Below are 22,284 nucleotides of genomic sequence, written 5' to 3' on the forward strand. Positions count from 1 at the left end.
TAAGCATATGGTGGCAAGAGATTGTCCTTGTTTGTCCCCTTGGCTCAACTGTTGTTTTCTTGTCCCCCTTAGGTGCTGGAATGCGGCAACCTGGTGATGGAGACAGCACCGGATCGTAGAGATGCTGTGAGGAACGGTGAGTATGGCGCGGCGCTGCTGCTGGCGATGCAACGCGTTTAAAATGAAGTCTGTTTCTGGTTCGAAGATGCGCTGAATCCGAAATCAGGTAAGAAATCCAGTAAAGTTCTTGTTCTAACCTTTCTTCTTCTTTCCCTTCTTTCTAGGCGCTCTGGACTCGAGGCGGGTGTGGCAGGATGCTGGATGCTGACTGCAGACACGGTGAGCTTTACGCTGCTGGATGCAGAATAACGCGAAGCATGTGCTGCTCTTCGGGTGTGGTTTAAATAGCCTTCAAAGTAGTCCCAGGTAAGTATTCCTCCACAACCACACCCGAGTAACAAAATAGTTCCTAAAAAAAATAGTCCCTTCAAGCCTCACATGGGCTTGGATGCTTGGATCCCTTGCAGCATGGTCTGCATCAGGTAAGTTTTAACATATGAGCCTGGCGCCGTGGGCGCCAGGACTGATGTCCCATATGAGCCTGGCACCATAGGCGCCAGGACTGTACCCAGATAGCCCCTAACAGGGGTTGCTGGGTTTGCTCCAGGTAACATGATGCCTGCTTCCGGGGTTGATGGACTTAGTCTGGATGCCCGGGGGTAGGCATCATGACAATAACTAAGACAGACCAAGCGACTCAATAGAGTAGTTAGGAACATCACAACAAAGGTCTGGGTTGTAGACCCTCCAGAGTGGAAGACATTTCATAGAACATGGTTTTTGACCTATGTTTGTTCTCAGGAGAGGGTCTCCCACACACTTGTTTAACTTGCAGAATTTAGGGTTTCACCCTAAGTAACTGAGTGTAATCCAGACATGTACCCCTTGCTCACTGTGCTCTAGAGAGGTTCAGCTTCACCCCACTGAGGAAGGCCAACAAGGCCAAAACACATGTTTCGTGTTGATGATGGTACTCTTCCTCAAAGAATTGCCTAGCATTTCGGTGCTGGGCTCCTGTTGTGGGCAGGAGTAGACTGATATGCAAATGGTTATTTCTTCTCTGTGAAGGGTGCAGTGAGCTAAAACATGCTTATAGACACTCCTCAGTGGAAGAAATTCCATAGGACAGGGTATTTGACCCATGTTCGTTTTCTGTAGAAGTACTCCCACACTCTTGTTAAATTTGAAAAATTAAGGGTTTCATCCAAAATAACCTAGTGTAATCCATACATGGACCCCCTGCTCACTGTGCCTTAGAGAGGTGCAGCTTCACCTCACTGAGAAGAGCTAAAAAGGTCAAGAACACATGTCTGGGGTTGCTGATGGTACTCTTGTTCAGAGGATTGCCTAGTATGTCGGTGTTGGACTTTCCTTGTAGGTGGGACAAGACTGATATGCAAATAGATATTTCTTCTCTGTAAAGGGTACAGTGAGCTAAAACCTGGTCATAAACTCTCCTGAGTGGAAGAAATTCCATAGGACAGGGTAATTGACTCATGTTCATTCACAGTTGAGGGGCTCCCACATTCTTGTTTAATTTGCAAAACTTAGGATTTCACCCTAAGTAACTTAGTGGAATCCAGACGTGGACCCCTTGCTCACTGTGCTTTAGAGATGTTCAACTTCACCCCACTGAGGAAGGTCAACAAGGCCAAAACACATGTTTGGTGTTGCTGATGGTACTCTTGCTCAAAGAGTTGCCTAGAATTTTGGTGCTGGGCTTCCGTTGTGGGCAGGATTAGACTGATATGCAAATGGTTATTTCTTCTCTGTGAAGAGCGCAGTGAGCTAAAACATGGTTGTAGACACTCCTCGGTGGAAGAAATTCCATAGGAAAGGGTATTTGACCCGTGTTCATTCTCTGTAGAAGTACTCCCACACTCTTGTTAAATTTGAAAAATGAAGGGTTTCACCCGAAGTAACCTAGTGTAATCCATACATGGAACCCTTTCTCACTGTGCTTTAGAGAGGTGCAGCTTCACCTCACTGAGAAGACCTAAAAAGTTCAAGAACACATATCTGGGGTTGCTGATGGTACTCTTGTTAAGAGGATTGCCTAGTATTTCGGTGTTGGACTGCCCTTGTAGGTGGGACAAGACTAATATGAAAATAGTTATTTCTTCTCTGTGAAGGGTTTAGTGATCTAAAACCTGGTCATAAACCCTCCTGAGTGGAAGAAATTCCATAGGACAGGGTATTTGACTCATGTTCATTCTCAGTAGAGGGGCTCCCACATTCTTGTTTAATTTGCAAAATTTAGGATTTCACCGTAAATAACTTAGTGAAATCCAGGTGTGGACCCCTTGCTCACTGTGCTTTAGAGATGTTCAGCTTCACCTCACTGAGGAATCCCAACAAGGTCTAAACATGTGTCTGGGTTTGCTGATGGTACTCTTGTTTTGAGGAGAATTGCCTAGCATTTAAGTGCTGGGCTTGTGGGTGGGCCCAGACTGATATTCAAATGTGTTGTTCTTCTCTGTGAAGGATGCAGTGAGTTAAACATGGTTGTAGATCCTCCCGAGTGAATGAAATTCAAAAGGACAGGGTATTTGAGCCATGTTTGTTCTGAGTAGAGGGGCTCCCACACTCTTGTTTAGTTAGGAACATCAGACTGTGTGAAATACATAGCTTCAAAGGGAGCAGAGTTGTTGATCCATAAAACAAATTAATCAAGAGTGGTTCCAACTATTCCCCCATAAATGTATCCCCTGCATGCAACTATCTGTATCCCATCTCTTCTTATCCTCCAAGTGTACCCTTAATAGAAAATACTTTTAATTATATGCATATTATTGTTCTGCATTACTGTATTCCCTGGTTTTACAGTGCTTGTTTCTTCACAGAAAGTGTTATGCTATATAAAAGCAAGCACATGCATACCCACTCTGGCTTAGTCCCCATGCACTCCACTCATCCCAACTTTCATCCTATCCAATTAACCATCTCAGAATTCCCCCATGCACTCACCGAATCCATCACTCATCTATTAATTCAAGGCTTGGCTCTGCATACACCACTGACACTTAGTCAACACACACACTCAAAGCACAAACAACAAATGTCACCCTGTGTGCACGACTCACTCCAACACTCACCCAACTCCTTTCAATTCACTCCAAAGTCCAACCTGTACATTTCCTGAACTCAGCGCACACTGCCCCTTAAAACTCAAAAGCATCCAGATATAACATTAAATGTATACATATTTTGTTTCCAGTACACCTTGAATTAACTCAGCTCAGAAATAAGCTCATCGGCAAATGTTTCATAGCATTGACACATTTTCCGATGGGGACCTCCTACAATACTTTGACAATAGTAAAAATAAAAAATGCAGGAAGTAACCCAGTCCAAAGTGCTAGGATATGCCTTCCTTGCATCACATCACAAGATACCCCAGACTCATTTCAGCCTTGTTTCACCTCAGCTTTGAGGTGTAATTTGATTATGTGTGGAGAAGCAAGCAAAGCATCTAGATTTGTGCATTCTCTCCCTTATATGGGGACAAAGTAAAACCACAAAGGTGTGAAATGTATCATAACCACTGGTATTGATCTGGGTAATAATCTACAGTTGGTACAATAGCTCAGTGGGCTAAGTTTGTGTTGCTGTGATCAGTGTTTGATCTGCAGGTTCAAATCTCGACAAGGTGGCTCAGTCTTTCTTCCTTCTGAGGTCGATTAAACTGAGTACCAATTTCGATTGGGTGATAATAATGTATTTAACCATGTCCTATGTAAAATGCTTTGGACAAAATAAAGTGCTATATAAATAGAAAATTATTATCATATTTCATATGGCTGTGGTCCTTATATAATGGAACAGACATACTACAGCCTATAAAATGGAAGCTGCACAGCTTTAAAACAAAATGTTCTTTTTGCTAAATTAACAGGTTTAGTTTGCAAACCTTGTGCTTCTGTGAAAAGTGTATCACTGTAGTGCAGCATGTTTTTATTCAACAACAGTAATGTCTGACCTGCACCAAGCAAGCAATTTTGCTTACATACATTTCCATGCTGGCTGCACCAATATATGCCAGTATTACCATATAAGAACATGCTCATGTTTGCTTTGTGCATAATGACAGCAAAGACACTGAAGGAAAGCATGTCAATGCCAGCTCTACCAATATAGGTCATTATTCCCATATACAAACAAACTGCTGTTAACTTTGGAAGTACAAATGCTGTTTTACAATGAGAAAATATGTCCAGAGTAGCTGCACTTATGTGGGCCATTATGGCCAAGTAAGAACACTCATAATGTTTCCTTTTGATTGTTGATGCCCACTACAAAATGCTGTGCCACAGTAAAAAAAAAAAAATGAAAAACATGCCTAGACTGGCTGTAACAATGTAGGTCAGTCTAGCCAAGTAATAACACTTAATATGTTTACTTTATCATTAATGCCTAGTAGAAATATCCTCATGCCACAGTAATAATATATGGCCAGGTTGGCTCCCCCAAAGTAGCCCAGCCTAATCCTGTAACAATACTTATTGGGTTTTCTTTAACATTGATGGCCAGTACAAAAATACCATGACACAGTAATAATATATGCCCTGGCTGGCCATACCAATGTAGGCCAGTCTAGCCACATAATAACACTAATCATGTTTTCTTTATCATTAATGGCCAGTAAAACAATATTCTAAAATGCAACAGCAAGAAGTTATAGCCAGCCTGGCTTCACCAAAGTAGGCCACTTTAGCAATGTAATACAACTCATGTTTGCTTTACTCTTGATACCCAGTAAAACATAATATGCCAGAGTACGAAAATGTAGACACACCAGCTGCACCAAAATATGCCAGTCAAGCCATGTAATAATACATTGTAAAGACTTAATGTAGGCTTTTAGTGAGCTGGTCATTTCAGTCACATGAGTATTGATATTTTTGTATATACAAGAACAGTCTATTTTCTATACTTAAGGCAATGTTTTTAGTTTTTGTTGCTTCTTATCTGAGCGTGTTGTTCTTTAATTAGTACATCTTGTTAGCCCTCATTGATGACACGTGTTTCGGCTTTCAAAACGCCTTTCGCAAATCAGGGTTTATGATTTCTTATTTTATATTACCGATACACAGTTTGTAGATACAGTCAGTAAGTATCAGTCCAGACCATATGTGAGAAAGTCATACATAAAATAACACAACAATGTTACATCACATCATTGGTTTAAAAAATAAGAAAAGAAAATTTGAATCCAAATATATATGTAATTACACAGAGAATGAGGGTTGGTTGGAGGGGAGGATTGATTGGGATTAATATAATAACAAACAGAAATGAGGAAAAATAAACACAAATTAATTTGGTCATCTGCCATTCTTAATATTAAAATTCCATTTGACATAATTCAGTTTTTAATTGGACTGTTTACCTTGGAATAGCATTCTTAGTAGGTTTCATTTGCAGATTTGAATATTTAGAGGGGTAATCCCTGTTGAGAAATGTAAATACATCAGGGTTTAAGCTCCATATTTCATTATAGCGGACACTTATGTCATACACATTTAACTCATGATATTGACTCGATATTGTTGCTGGCATTGGCATCTTCTGTACTTCCGCACTACCTCACTTTTCTAACCATTGATTGCCAATGTTTACATATTACGCTCATAACCGTTCATTGGCCTCGGTATAGCACATTGGAACATCAGCGTTAATTCACTAGGATATCGTATTAGTCTACTGCTAGCTACTCTCTCGGGCATGATTTAACTTTCTCTTGCCATCGATCTTTATTTAAAATAACGACGGTCTCTTACCTAGTGTTAGCAAAGTGTTCCGTTACATGATGGTTGCTGTACCATTGATGCCCAGTAAAGAATATATAGCCAGACTGACTGAAACGAAGTAGGCTACTCTAGACACAAAGAATACTTACCATATTTGATTTATCATTGATATCCAGTAATAAATACCATGCTACATTAATAATATGTTGCCATACTGGCTGTGCCAAAATAACTAATCTAGGCACGTTATAACACTCATCATGTTTTATTTATCATTAATGCCCAGTAAAAAAGGCCATGTCACAGTACACATATGTATGTATCCACCCCCACACGAAGTCAGCAGGATACAGGCCTGGCACAAGTACAAGCACACACGCATTGACACACAGCATTCACTCGCACATGCACTCCCACACTCATTGATTCACATGAGCACCCATAAACCATACACTCACTCATTCACATGTGCAACAATACACCCTGCACTCACTTATTCACACGTGTGCCCATACACTCACACATTCACACCCGCACATATACCCATATATACACACATACATTCATACTTTGATTTCTTTCTTACCTTCATCCCTGGTCCATACTCTGCTCCTCACACCACTTCACACAAAAAGCCCTCTGGCTCCTGTACAGCATGAACAAGAACCAGGAAAAAATTCCTGATACTTGCAAATGCATGGATGAGCCAGAGCACTCAGAGAACAGGCCTAGACCATTTGAATGTACGGGTAGGCTCATGAGTGGTTCAAACATGCTATTCTCAAGTCTGCATCTCAAATTGGGCCATTAAAGGCTGAGGAAGAAAAATGTCCCAGGCCTTGTGTGGTTCACTGGCCATGCATTCTGGTAAACCGAAACTGTCAAAGGGAAAACACCCTTTCCTTTGCCAGTTAATGCCAGCCCAAGAGCACTCCCTTAGCTGCATCAAACAGCTGAGTGAGTACTCACAGTATTTTCACTGGGCTGGCTTGGATCGTTAGTAGCTAGCTGGTCAGCGCCCCGTTACCCAAATGGATTGTAGACTTAGGTGTGGGCTTCCAATTTTCATAACTTGTGAAAAGTACTTTTCACTTAACAGAAAGCAGAACACATAGATTATTGGTGCCACCAGTGAAAGGTTCCTAGAGACCTGCATGTGTGACTCCCGAGGGGAGTACTGGCGTCTAACATCAAATCAGAGCCTGATTAGGGTTTCAATGCATCCTGGAAAGTCTCTTATTTGCATATTTGTCCTGCCCCTCCATTGCCTCAGTCAGGCCTATTGCCTGTGATTAGTGACAGGCATGACTCCCTAAAGCCTTTGGCCTATTTAGATGATTTTTACACTAGGTGGTCACTACTGTGGAAACAAATCTAAATTCAGAAATACATGTATTTTTCTTTTTATTAAATTAGTAACACCTGCAGAGGAAAGGTTGCGTATGGGCTGCTTAGCCACTGTCTATAACCCCTGAGACCAGGGGCGTGAAGAAAATGGAAAGTAGCAATTTGACATTGTCTGAGAGTAGTCCCTATTCCATGGCATGGGGACTCTCTGGCATCAGGTTTTGCGCATTGTCTTGGTAGATTCCCCAATTCCGAGGCGTTCTTTATTGATATAGGGTCTTGTCTTCCTATAGACAGTCTTTGCGGGTGGTTGCTCGGTTTACTCGAATTGTGTAAAACAATGGGAGCTGTTTTAAACCGGTTTGTATATTGGAAAGGAGTTGGAATGCTACACCGTAGAGTTGGAAAGGAGCATCCCACCCGATGCTGGCACGCCCAACATACTAATGCCCTAGTCTCTTTTTTATGGTTTACTTGAAACCTTGTGGCTTTTTAGATATGTTCTTTATTCGTGAACATTTACATTTTTATAGAGAAGATGCATGAATGATTACTTTCTAAAGGCTAATATACAATCAGTCTTTCGTTCCAGTGGGCTTCCAGCTCCAGGCTTCATTGCCAGCTAGTACCATCAAACTGGATTACTGTTACCGCAAGTGGACATGGTCGTTCATAGACTAGGTAAGCGTTCTGGCGGCTCCCCATTCTGAAGATCAAAAGTGGTTTGATTATGAGTTTGGTGTATTAGCTTTGCCAATACCACATGCAGTAGCAGTAATTTTCGGCCATGTTTAGGGTGTTTGTACTTCCCTATTATGGAGTCCCATATGACTCCATTTGGTTAAGCTGGAATTACCACATTCTGCCTGCAAGGGTACCACTGCTTTTCATGGAGGGATTACTACCATGTCAAAACAGGCTGTTTGAGTTCCAAAATCCATAGTTGAGCAGAGCGGTAATAAAACATACAATGATGCCTTATAACTTCATTGGGCAGCGTTGCTATTACTGCCATTCTGACCCACAAGCGGTCCTTTTGTTTGCTTAGCCCACAATCTGGAAGAGAGGTAAAAAAAATGTAGTACAGTATTACTGCCTGTTTCTACCAGTGGTGCCTAACTCCTACAGAGGCCCTAGTTGATGCTGCCTCAGGCTAAAATTCCCCCGTACCTCCCACAATAATCCTCCATATAGCATAATGCTAAGTGAATTATTTTCTTTCTGTTCTTTCTCACGGTCTGTCTGCAGCAGGACATTTCCATATGGCGTTCTATCTCTATCACATTCTAACAGTGCCCCAATACCTAGTTGGCTTCAGTTTCTTGCACTACTCATGTGTTGGTTTTAATTCGTTTAAATGATCTTGTATCATATTCTTGCCTAATGCAGGGACAACATCTTTCCATTGCCAATTTCAATTGTTAGAAATTGTTCCAGTGAACCACCCTTTTTCTGTTTCCGTTGTATTTTCACAGAAATGAGGCCATCTCATTATCATTGTTTATATCAATCTCTGTTGCTTCATATCTGAGGATTAACCTCGCCTTGGCGTGCCTAAGGATCATCTCTCGGGTTCTCATCCTCGGTGTCCTACATTTATCTTTTGCAAACCTATGTATCTGATATCTTTCTTGTTATCTAGTTGCTGTTGAGTGTGCCAGTACTGTGCTAAAGAAAATGTGTGGTCCTGACTGCCAATAGTCGCCATATGTTCTCTTATCCTTATCTTTAACTCCCTTATTGTGCTACCTATATATATTCGTTTACATAAGCAGATTATAAAGTACACGTAAAGCGAAAATAGCACATGTTTCCAGGTAACCTAGGAAATGGCCGTCAACATTAGGGAGATGGCATTGGCTGCTCGCATAAAACACGACAGCCGACGCGAATGGACACATGCGAGTGAAACGAAATTGAATCAGCAGGTAAAATCACTTGCATGTGAGTGAAAGCGCTGCTAATCTGACCGCTTGTCGGACAATGACTGTAACAAAAGTAGCACTTGCGTAAGAGTGAAACTACCCGAATAGGACTAATTGAATGTTAAACTGAAGAAAACAGATGAAATACTAATCGCGTGTGACTAAAAAGAATTCTGAAGTAAAAGGATAACTGAAGAGTCATTGATAAAGCAGTAGAAAACATTGTATCACTGAATTTAAATTGCTGAACTTTAGTAATTGTGAGTTCCGGGGAACAAGAGTTGCCCACAGCCAAGTGTGGTACAAGCATTGTCCGAAGCCTCGAAGTTGTACAAGTATTGTCCGGAGCCAAAAGAGACTGACAATAAGGAATACCACTAAGCTTTTGGGGACAACAGGAAGGGAAGGGGCAAATACAAATATCTTAAAGGAGTGAAGCTTGTTAATTGTGATTGTTCCATAAAATTGAAGCTGGTATAAAATCTCATATTGCTAATGCCAAAAGGAGGAAAGGTTGAACTACATCCTTAAGGGCATGTTGGTTATTGGTGTTGCAGAAAGACAAAAGTGGCAAAGAGGCTGCCCTTCTGAAAGGTAAATGTTCAGAAGAAGAGTGCCTTTCTTGCATGAAGGTATTAAGAAGCACTAAAGTGAATCTTGTATTTTCTGAAAAATGCTATAAAGTCACAAAGTTTCAAACTGCTGAAGCTGTGATAAACTTTTGGTTGTCAGTAGATTTAAAAATTCAAATGCACTGTTGATTTTGGAAAACTATCAGACATATACCCACATGGTGAATATACCCACTTGGTGAATGCGTATAGAAGTAGGCCTGGTATGAGAGAAAACCAGGTGGAAGTAGAAATGCTGTGAAGTTATTCTGACAAATATATCAACTGTGATTTTTGGTGTTGACAGAAGAGCTGAGAAAAGCTGATATTGAGAACTTGTGTTTCTTTGACCTTTATGAGTTCTGACAAATCATCCTGATCAAGAATGTCATTGATAATATTTGATGAATGAAAAGAATTATTCAAGGAAGAAGAGGAATCTTTCCTTTGTTGAGCATAGGATTAACATAACTTTCTTTTAACAAATTGAAGGTGCAAAGAACTGTGTTGGAACTTTGCTACACACCCAGATGTCTGTGTTTCTTTTTGTTGAACATTGGAAGTGAATCCAACTTAAAACCTGGGGAAGGGGAGTTCACCCAAAGAGACACTGTGAATCTATTACCAATGAAATTGTTGTTGTAAATTGCCATATTTTCTTGTGTATTTTATGTACAAGTGTGACGGCCAGATATTCTTTGTTAGAGTGTTTCCTTTAGTTTATTTTAGGCAGGGAATACCTCAAAAGGATAGGGATAGTGAGGTATTTATTGAAACGTTTGATTTAATAAAATGGCAAATTTGGAGAAATCATCTAAAAGTTGTCTGCCTCACATTTCTGACCCCTCACAGTGTGGATACGTTGAAAGTGGCTGAAGGAAGTATTGTCTCTTGTATATTGTCATCTCGCCCCACTGCCACCAATTCACCATAGTGTATACCATAGTGTATATTCTCCACTCTGCCTCTGCATGGTCTTGCAGCAAAGAGGCACATTCACAACATGGAATACTTTAATCTGATCCCCTTTGATAATGTAAACACATTGCATTTGCCAAAGATTGCCAATGGTTGCCAATTGTTTCCAATCAACTCACTAATGACCTTTTGCTGGCTCGTTTCAGATAGCATGTGTGTTCATTGATGGTATGGGGTTAGAGATAGATTTAGGTTGGGGGGGTTGGTGGCCAAGAATGCAGCTATTAAAAGTTGGTAAATTCCAGTACACTTCAGTACAGTTTCAGCACTTATTTCCAGGAATGTACAATACAACATTAAAAATTGATAACCACAAGACAAGATGAGCATGGTTACACCCAATGGGAGTATAATCACCAACGCATAGTGGAATATGATACTGCTCATTGTTATCAATAGTTTATTCTGGTAAAGTCACATAATTAAACACCTTTTTAAATGGGATATTACGGGCCTGCTAAATACATGTTTATACTAATAGTACAGTTCTACTTGGAAGAGACTTTATTCCAGACTGCATTGTGTCATTAACTAAACTAGACAAAAAGCAGACATTAAGAATATGCTAAACAAACACACAGAGTGCTGAGTTAAAGAATATCAACGTATTTGAGGGATAAAATGGAGGCTCGTGGCATGGTGCTCCTAAATCTCGTCTCCACTGCCCCATGAAAAGTGGAATCAAAAAAGGACAAAGGAATAGGTTTGGATTCAGCGAAGGAGTTTGACAGATTATTTATTAATTCTCTGAATTTAGATAGCACTAAATGTGGCACACTCTATTACACACTAGTTCACCATGTAAGGAATAATATTGGTTACAGCTATTAGGCTTTACAATCTGGTAGAGGTCACAAATGTGTTTTATTCCGAAGTCCTGCCCAGTACTCCTCTAACCTCAAAAGGATGTGAGCCACATAGCTCTTTCAGAGACCCCAGCATTAATGCCAGCACTTTTTAGATTTTTGAGAGGTACCAGTGCTACATCGTCTTGTTTCGCTTAATGCAAATATAAGTTGCATTTACAGAAAGAAAAAAAATCAGTAAGTTACAGACATCAACTAGTAATTCAGACAGTTGCAATCATCAACTGGTGATTTTCAATTTAAGAAAGTAATTTATATTGAAGGTTTATGAAGAGAAATGAAAGGTCTTCCAGTGATGATTACTTTAATTTATGTGTATACAGTTTGCCTGAGCAGACAATAGCATCCTCTGCAGGTAGGAATTTCTAAACGAGGTGAACATGATCTTCCAACCCTCTGCCAACACCTGGCATAATCCCATTCACATGTTCTGCCTAAACAACCTTTGCAACGATGGTGTGGTGCTTGAGGGTCCATCCCCTCCAAGTCAGTGGCTGGTGCCACCCCTTCTGAAATCATCAAGACATAGCATAGAATTAAGGTATTTTCTGGGCCTTTGTAAAGGGGTCCAGAATAATGCACACATTGTTATTTTCAGGGATCTGCAACCTTTGGCTGTTGAAATGTTAATGGGTTACAACGGCCATCAGCCCTATCCAGCATTATCAAAGGTGAGGTATCATAGCATTGGCAGTCAAAAACATTGGAAAGTCTCAGGTTACAGATCGCTATACAAAGATAGGGATTGTCTATTATGAAACCCATGTTCTTTACCCAGGAGACTGGAGAAGGACACAGTTGCCCATTGATGGTAGCCAAACGGAATGATTCTAGGCTCAAGGCCCACCTCTTGAAGGAGCCTCTTTTCCTCAATACCTAGGTCATTACATTGCCTCTCATGCTACCTGACTCACTAGACACCGCCCCTCTCCTCCCTGCCACCCGGTACAGCTGTACCCCTTCCCTGTGCCCCTCTGCATCCTACTCCTGCTGTATATCTGTTCTGTTGTTACCTCTGAAAAACACACCGTTATGCATCTGTGATCTTGTACACCTCTGTAAAGTGCTCCATTATGTATCTTTATTGGTGTATACCTCTGTAAAGCACTATGTTGCTTCTCAAAGCTAGGTCCACACTCAATAAATATCATAAAAATAATAATCCTAATTATCATAATAATAATAGCCGCTGTATGAGCCTTGCCAATAATATCTGAATTCTGCTTAAGCCACTGCATATCCATCACGTCCTCACAGCAGTTTTGCATTAGTGAAGAGTATTAGCCGAGAAATCCCTATCTACAGCCATATGTTGGAGATTTTGGGTATTGTTGGCATTAGGATACCATTGGTGCCCAAAATTCTGTAAAGGTTTTACCATAGGCAGCACATAAACGATCAACAAATGAGTCGATACCGAGAAGCGCTGAAGCTCTCCACATGAGATAGAAAGGTGTAGAAGCCTATTATAGTGACTGTTGACAGTCTGACATGAAGGAGGTGAGTCGGGCCAGCATCTGCCATGCAATAGCATCCTCCTGTACTTGATGTAGAGGGACACAAAATGGTTGACGGGGTCAAACACAGCTGAAAGATTCAGCAGCACTGCAACACTGCCATCATCCACGACATGTCTAAGGTCACCCAGGAGAGAAAGCAGGACTTACTCTGTTCTGCTAGCAGGTCAGAAACTGGTCTGCCTCATATCAAGAAAGTCTGACATCTCTACAAAATTCTGCAGCTAAAACGTAAAAGTCTTTACTATTATTTTGGCCCCAAAAGGAAGTCGGAATATTGGCCACAAATGTGAGGGATTTGAGCCTCTTTAATAATAATCTGATCTGTGCCTCCTTAAAGCCACGAAGACAAAAGCCTGGGCAACCTTTTTGTTAATAAAATATAGAACAGTTTGTTTTCCTTTGTAATATTTGTATGAGAGAGTTTTTAGTTTACAATATCCCCCCTTTAAAGATTGTTGACATTTATTGAAATTAACATACCGGATAATGTTCCACACTCGTCTGAGGATGCTCTGTTAGGAGGTTCATAGTTGATGTAACTAAATATACTATACTGCCTCTTCTGTATGAGGGTCATTGTATAAATCCCTATACAAATCACCAACATTTCAGTGTCCGGGGGGCCCCATTTCGGGCAGAGATACTATGCTGGTTTCCCTATTCATTTCTGCACAGCAATATGGGGTTAAATCTTAGGTCTCTACCTTAGCTGACTGGCGTTGCTTATAAAATTACTAGGTGATGGATTTGTGCTTTCACAGTGGCTTGGTGTGGTAATGAGGTATCAAACCACTGGTGATATGCATGAAGAGGCAAAACATTTTATGTAAACTAAACCACCTTCAAATACTGTTCAGAGCAGTGGCATGAGTGGACAATCAGAGGTCCAATGCAAAAGATCCTCCGTGGTAGACTTTTGTAGTATCTGGAGTCTTGGTTTGCAGAGATGTCATCTAGAACCTGATGGGACATCAAGGTTCCAATTGTTACAGTTGGGATCTTCAGGATGTGAGAGCTTCTTTAACCAAGTTTACCCTGTAACTTGTAATGCCTTTGAATACTACAACTTTCAACAAGCATCTGGGATAATCTTGCAGAGGATCTGGAGTCATGTGTTGATTGTTAGGTCAAATAATGAGCTTTAAAGCATTGCAATTACTACTTCATTTGGTTTGGAATGTGGGTCTGGTGTAAATCGCAGTTGACAGTTATAAATACTACTGGAACATTTTTCAGCTCTTGAAACTGTGAACATTGCTCTATGTATGTGCTTCAAGCATTTTCTGCTCTTGAAACTGTGAAAATTGTTGTATATATGTGCTTGTGGAAAAACCAATGACACTTCTGTTGATTAACTTGAAATACCCAAGGAGAACAAACACTAGCCCGAAAGATGAAAATGGAAACAACTTGAACCGCCTACATATCATTATGGTAAATGTACAATGCCAAAATGTCAGCACCGTATTCTAGTAGAAGCAATGTCTTCCTGGTTACCTGGAATCTTCACCAGAGAGGAGTGCAATTCTTCCTTCCTTCTAGAGATATGCTACTGCACATGCCCTAAACAAGAGTTCGGGAGGGATTTACTTTTTTTAGAGCGAGGTGCTACACAGTCCTCCTGCTAGCAAGTTCAAGAAATACAGAGAGATGGATTTGAACGTCATCCTCGCCGGCAAATAACATATACCGTATGCAGCTCAATGTGCAGGCATTTCAATGTTCTGAACTGTCCTTCAACAAGACTGCAGACATCAAACTGAATAAAACAATGTTGTGTTGTGCTTTATTCTTTATCTTTATCGAAAAACATCCATTCTGTCCCTACTTTTCGGCTTTGAGAGACATACATTTTAGCATCATTGTGTGCCATCAAAATAACATGATCTTTTTCATGTTTTTCAATTTTTCACATCAGAAGCCTTCAAACCACGTTCCCTGACTTTGCCCGGGAACAGTTGTATCGTATTACTCTGTTGCCATGACAACTTTAGAATCTATAAACGTGCCAAACGCAACCCTTGCTGCATTTGACATCCTTGTGAGAAACTAGGAGCCAAGAAATTGGGCAGGTCACGTAAACTGAGGCACTTACTGCTGCTTGAACGTCGCTTAAATACTCTCTTGACACAGTAGAGCGACCCTGTTGCTGCTTGCAAAAAACGTTTTCAATGAGATTTAATAATAGTAAGCGCTTATCTATTTTAGAACTATCGAGTACCAAAGCAAGTGACAGTCATGTCTGCTTGTCAGGGCTCAGTCAGAGAGGAGGCGCTTGCCACGAGACACGCCAGACAGTGGTGGCGATATATTGGGGCCCTTTTCAGTAGAGCACGGTTTGTCTGCAGCTATATTTCCAACTTGCATTGGTGCAGGCAATTGTATTTGCATTTGAGATGTGTCTGCATGTATACTGAACCACTTTAACATCGTAGCTTTCTCGAAATGTCCCAGTACAGAATGTTGTCCCGGACCCCCCCCCCCATGCTGGACATTTTGAAGAAACATCGTTAAAAGGTGAACAAGATATTTAAAAAACAAAATAACACTGTTCTCACCCGAGTCCTATTCATTTTCCTATTGCAAAAAATTGATTTGATTGAACACACTTAGCGCAAAAAGTACCTGGACAGGTTTGCACCAAATACGAAAATATTTGGCACAAAGTGTTACAGATGTGACTTTTGATGGTTTTGCGTAAATCCGCCCAGTAGTTTTTTAAAATATTCGAAGGCGAAGGGGTGCCCCCTGCACCTAAAAAACATTGATATGTCTCCCATGGTGCTTTCCTGCAGAGAGGATGAAATGGAAAGCCACCTTATTTTTATGTTTTTGTTCGATGACAGTGATCCCCGCTGTAACCAGGGAAAAAGGAAAATGAAAAGTACTGAAATTAATATTTGGTGGAGGTAAATGGATGCATTCATATTAAATTGCAGGTGGGGAGGGGGAAAAGGATCCACATGTGTAGTAGGAGGGGCTGCGGTGTGCTGGAGAGGCCATTTGTGGGATTATTTTTCTCGATCTATCAACATAATCCCATGAGAGCCTCACATTCATTGAGCGGTAGAAATCGAGGTTAGAAAGGGAGGTTGGTCTGGGACCAAGAGTAGTGGAGGGGGACACGTGGTGAAGTCCAGGGAGAATGGGAAAGACTTTTAAATGTTCAAGCATTATTCCAGTTACCGCAGGAATTGGCAAATGTTACATTACCAATGGAATGAGCATACTCTGTATTACCACGGGAAAGATTATGGGGAATGATGTCAGAGGGAACAGAGTACGGTGGCAAAGGAGCTATTGTTATTGCGAGGAATTATCAGCAGAATAAAAAGACGGGTGGAAAATTGGGTGTCAATAGACTAAGGACCACTGGACTTGTCAATGGTCTTTTGAACTTGCAAAGGGGTGCGAACAGCACTACTAGTCAATGGGTTATGGATCTTTTTTAATAATCAATACCACATGTACAGTGGCCAAAGACGGTGGAGAGTGGACCTTGAGGCGGCTGGCTAAGTCCCTCTCTGTTTTTTACTATTTGGGGAAACATGGACAGTGGGCATGGCTGAAGCCTTGGCTAGTGGGTCACTGGCAAAGGCAAGAGGGAAGTGGACCCAGAGAGCACTGTGCATGTACTTAGGCTATGGCTAGTGGGATCTGATTAGGAACTAAACCCAGCAAACAGTGCTGGAATGCAAAGAAGGGGACGTCTCCCTTGCAGGACCCTGGAGGCAGGATCATGATGGAGGCATGGTGGGCAGAGAGCCCACAGAACGCCGCTGAGCCCAGAGAGAAGGTGGAGAGTCCCGAGACACCTACATGGCGAGAGACCAAACAGCTGCCGAACTGGCCTGCTGGCGTCCCTCAGGCATCCTGCATTCCTAACCCCAAAGGCCTGTTGGTTGTTGACAGGAGGAACTAAGGACAGAGTTTCTGTGAGAAAACCTGAAGAGGAACAATGTATTATTTGCTTTGAAATCATCGTAGTTATACGGTTAGAGAGGTTTCTTTTTTCTTTAATAAAATTGGTTGAACCATGTCTTCTCGTCCACCTCCTATGTCTGTCTTACCACAACAGTTACACATAGGTGTGGTAACATCTACTCTGACGTCACATACCGAAGTGACTGACCCTACTGGTTTCTACTGGCATGAGGCCATGGGAGAAGAGCATACTGTAAATATATTTACACTGTCATATGTTGCCACACAAATGCGAAAGATGCTCTCCTTAGAAATGGATATCAACATTACCTATGTTTGTATATATCCAAATCTTTTATTTTCAATAATTTATTTCTAAAAATAAAAGAAAGCAGTTGACACAGTAACTCAATTGATGGATTTGTATTAATATGTCTTTGTAAAAATAAACCACTGTTTATAAAAAGAAGACAGTGATCATTCTGCACTTACAAAAAACTTGATATCATGTTTATATCATCTTTTCTATTCTGAAACAATGTTGGTGTGAAGAGTGGAGTCCAATTAAAAATAAATGCTGTGTTTGTGGCAATGTCTCTGAGTGAGCAAAGATGTTAGTGCACACCTAACTTTAAACCACTGAATTAGACTAGTTGACAATTATAAATAGGATTTTAGGTGGGGGGCAGGCAAAATGACTCTGACACAAGATCACAAAATAGACATTAAGTAGAAAAAGGTCCAATATATGGACTCTCCCATTCCCTGCACACTTTCAATGCTGAAAAACAGCCAAATATATATGACTTGAAGTCAATCCATTTTTTTAAAAAACATTATAAAACAAAAGGGTAGAAATGATGAAGTTATTTATTGACTTCAGTATCTTCTGGAGATCAGACAATCTGACTTAGGCTTGACGCGTTTCGGGTCAACACCCCTTCTTCAAGAGCAAATCAAAATTATCTCACGAGGAAGGCTCCTCTCTAATGCGGGAGTTTGATGAATAAGGTAGTGACGGCGGAGGGGAATAATTGGGCATTTCACAAGAATCTCTGACAGCGGCATGGGTATTGGGGTATTTGTGGGCAATCCATTGCAATGGAATTAGCTCCTGAGTAGGTCATAGGCATTTAGTGGCAATCCATAGTAATAGTGTATTTGATTGCAATCTCTGGCTGTGGTGTGAGAGCCTGTCCATTGGAAGGCGTTGACACAAATACACAGGATATTGATGTCACCACCCTGCACAATGTCGACAGTAAATTCGCTTTTGATGACAAAACCAGGAAACATTGACCACCCCTGAGATTTTGAAAGCAATGCCCGTTGCGTGATAACAATACCTGCCACATCATATGAGTAACAGAGGAAATCATGCTGATACCTGCCACATTTGGATGAAACCTGTGCATACGATAACAATATCTGCACATGATATGTGTACCTGGGCATATTATGGCAATACTTGCAAATGGGTATACAATGCCTACATAAATGTCAACATTATTGGCTTTGTCATTAGTTTCATTTTTGTAAATGCCTTATTTCCATAGATCTTGAGCTGAGAACAAATTAACTGGAAATGTATTGGCTGCCCTATTGTGAGTATATCTGCCAAACGATGGGAGGGGTGGTGCCTGTTGGCTCATTGTAGCTTCAATCACTGCGTTTTAGGCTGACAGATCATCCTTGAATACGAAACAACCGAGTACAGATTCAGACAATTGCATATATTTGAAAGGTCAGACATAACATCAGTGCACATCCAGCAACAATATCCATGGTCCACAGATCAGACTATAGAGATAATGGGTAGCATTTTTGCGGAAAAAGGTTAACTAATTGTGAACTCTTGGAAACCCGATTGTGTACTCCTTTGAGCGAGTCTGGGTTTATCAATGTAGATAAAAGTACAAAATACATGAAAGGCAACACTGTGCCATTATCTTTAATTGGAATGTCTGTGAGACAGAATACTACCTGATAAGGGTGTGAAAGCCCTTGTTTTTTTGATGTTTAGTAAAATAAAATGATGCAGAAAATTCTGTTTATGAAAGGGGGCTTGGGGATCAGGCCCCCTTTCAAAATGTGACATTCATAAATATAACGGACACAGGTGCCTTGATGTACCTGTCTACTGGCACCAGCTCAATTGCTGCACAGAGAAGGTTTAAAGGTCACATGCGCATTACAGTTGCAAAATCACTTCAAGCAGTGGTAATCATTTAACTTCTGCACCACGGATCTTAATTATAGTAATGTTCTGTCTTAATCAGTCTGGTGGCAGGTAAACATCAATACATAAGCCATGCATGGTCGTGGCACACTGATTAGAACACACGATTATGAAAGACACAGCAATCTAATATGACACCAGTGTCAGCTATATTAGCCGGTCTTAGATGTGACAGGGTCGGTGTGTATTGACGTGTAGGGTGAATGTCTCCACAGCTAGGTTATGGGACAATTGCCAAGATGCTGCCTCCTTTGATTCTCCATTCAGCAAAGACACACCTTATCCTGGAGCATGGCAACTTCCTGCAGAGGTCTCCTGGAAAAGGTGCTTCAGAGGCAGCGCAAGGGTGCTGATCTGTGAAGCTCCTTTGAAGGTAGCAGGCATGGAAAGGGGGCATGTTTAGGGAAGGTAGGCCTGGAGAAAGGTCTCACCATGTTGCCTTATGTTGGGGTTCTCTCCCCTTTCCTGCCCCCTCCATTCCCTGCAAGCAAAGCACTCTGGCTGTGATGTCATAATGCAAAAAGCACTTGATACAAGAACAGGTATTTGACTCTTTATGGCTGGCTGGCTGGCTTGCCTTGGGCCAATCCCTGTAGCCTTTTAACTTTAAAAGGAGAGGGGAACCCCCCCATTCTTTGATTCATTACTGGACTCTAAGAAGAACAAAAAGAATATCCCTTTGGGCCTCTGTTAGGGGTACAGTCTATCCCAGAGTCCTTTGACAGGGAAGTGAAAATAAAAGGTATCAAAGGAGGAGGTAAGCTCTGCCCCCTAACCCTCCCAAGGGCACATTGGGAGTGAGCTGCTGTTGGAACAGGGACTCACTGTGGCTGCACTGGGAGCATAACCCTGCCACTGGAGGTGAAGGAATCCCTGTAGGCGTGAGTGCAGAAGATGGGCTCGGCTTACCCTGGGGGCCCTGGACAGCAATACAGAAATCCAGGAATTTTGTCTCACCAGTTAGAGCCATCTTCGAACCACTTCGGCCATGTTTGATGCCCTTCGAGCTGACACTGGAACAACATTGCTGCTTTTGGCATTGCATAAACTTTGAGCTGCTTGCACGCGTTTCAATCCATCTCACAGTTGTTCCTACACCAGTGAAGATCAATGCCCCCTCAACTCGCTCATCAGCTCACTGCTGTGGAAGCATACAATTTGCTGCACCCCGAGTAGCACATTAAGGGCGCAGAACCTTGCTGCGACCTGACTCGACCATTGACTCAAACCTGTTGGGTCCCCAAGATTCGCACAGGCTCGACGACTGACATGATCCACACAGAGCCCTATCTCAATGACAACTCAAAGCTGGATCCTTGCAACCCGCTTAATATCTGCGTTACTAAAAGAAAGTGCATAGAAGCAGGCAGGTCTCAATGATAATGAGCACCCAAGACGAAAAGAAAGGTACTGTGAAGAGGCCCTGTCCCCCAGGTACACCTTTGGGACCACAGTGACATTTAAGTCCCCTTCTCTGCCCTTTCCTTAAAAGACATCCTTCAAGAACATTGGCATTGTGCCAATTGGGTGCCTGAATACCCCTGTTCATCTACCCAAAGTGCTCTGCTATACAAGCTTGCCATCTCTGTGTTTCTTTAGATGGGTGGGTTTTTGTTTGCATTTTTATTTGGTTATTTGCATTTTTATTGTTAACAAGAGTTTTATTTTTTAACAAACCTTGATTAGTTTATCTTGGAGTTTTGTATTATTGCTGTTTGGGGTTACTACTGTTAACATGTAACACGCCTCCTGATGCATGGAGCCTACCCGCAGCCCACTTAACCACAAAAGACACAGCAGGTATGCCAGCCGGGCTGTCCCTGATTTCCTTTATGACTGGGATCACTGCTGGTTTTGTGGTTGTGTGGGGCTGAGTAGGTGGTTTAGCCACTACTCATCTCTGTATTGCTGTATTGTGATAGCCATTTTGTCACAGTCTTTTCTGTGGGGGCAGACCCTGCTAGGTGACTCATAAGATCAACAAATGTGCACAGCAGCAAAACATACACAAACAAAATACCCACTGTGGAAAGGAAAACACTGGTCAAACTAATAGCTGAATGTGTGCTAATTTTTCTATTCATCTCTTCCTTTTAGCAAACATTCTAAAATGTTGCTTTTTTCTGATTTTAACAACACATCACCAGCAAAAGGTCTTTCTACCCCCCACACCCTTCAAGACTGTGATTTTGAGGACTTGCAGTAATTTATGTCTTATTGAACATGTGGAAATAGTGACAGTATAATCTGAAAATGTGTTGTTGCCATGGCTGGCTTCTTTCGAAGGGAACATTGCATTCCATTCCTCTTGCGCGCTGGACTAAGCTGCTAGGCAGACTCTCGAGGCAAGGCAGGAAAGTTGCTGGCTGAATTTGAGATCAGCGGTTTTAACCCCGGCCATTGCGCTGTCACTCTGAATTGTGCTTTAGTCTGCAGGGTGTGCATCCAATTATTGGAGAAAAAAAAGCACAGCATGCCACCTACAAAATCCAGAAATACTCAATTTTATTCTCAACAAATATATGTGAGTGATCAGGGTAGAGATGACCTTGGAGGAACTTGGAGCAATGTTCCCATTGCCCTGAGAGGTAATCAATAGCTATTTTCTTGATTCAAAACAATAGCCCCATTTGCTGTTATCTGCAATTACAAACCACAGAGCAGAAATCTGCAAACCTTGTCTGGCTAGATGTTTTGAACTACAACTCCCATAATCTCTCACCATTCGTGATGCTGGCTAGGGCTGATGGGAGTTGTAGTGCAAAACACCTGGAAAGCCAAAGGCTGAAGACCTGTGCATGAGGGTATTTCAGAAACAATGCAATTTTGCAATGGACCTTTTCCTTTGTACAAATATATTGGTGGTCATTTTCTAGAAATTAGTAATTTGGCAGTGAGGACACGTTACGTTTGCTCTTTAACGTAAACGGCTCCTGCTGCCAAATTTTCTTCATTTGCAATGTGGGATGCAAATGTAAAGGGCAAAAGGCGACATACAAGTGTGCAGTACAAAGTGTGTAAATGCTGCCTGGCTTGCCAGTCAGCATTTACAGTGCCACTTGCC

Source organism: Ambystoma mexicanum, chromosome 7q (assembly GCF_040938575.1).
Source record: "Ambystoma mexicanum isolate Mex_15411 chromosome 7q, UKY_AmexF1_1, whole genome shotgun sequence".
Lineage (NCBI taxonomy): Eukaryota > Metazoa > Chordata > Amphibia > Caudata > Ambystomatidae > Ambystoma > Ambystoma mexicanum.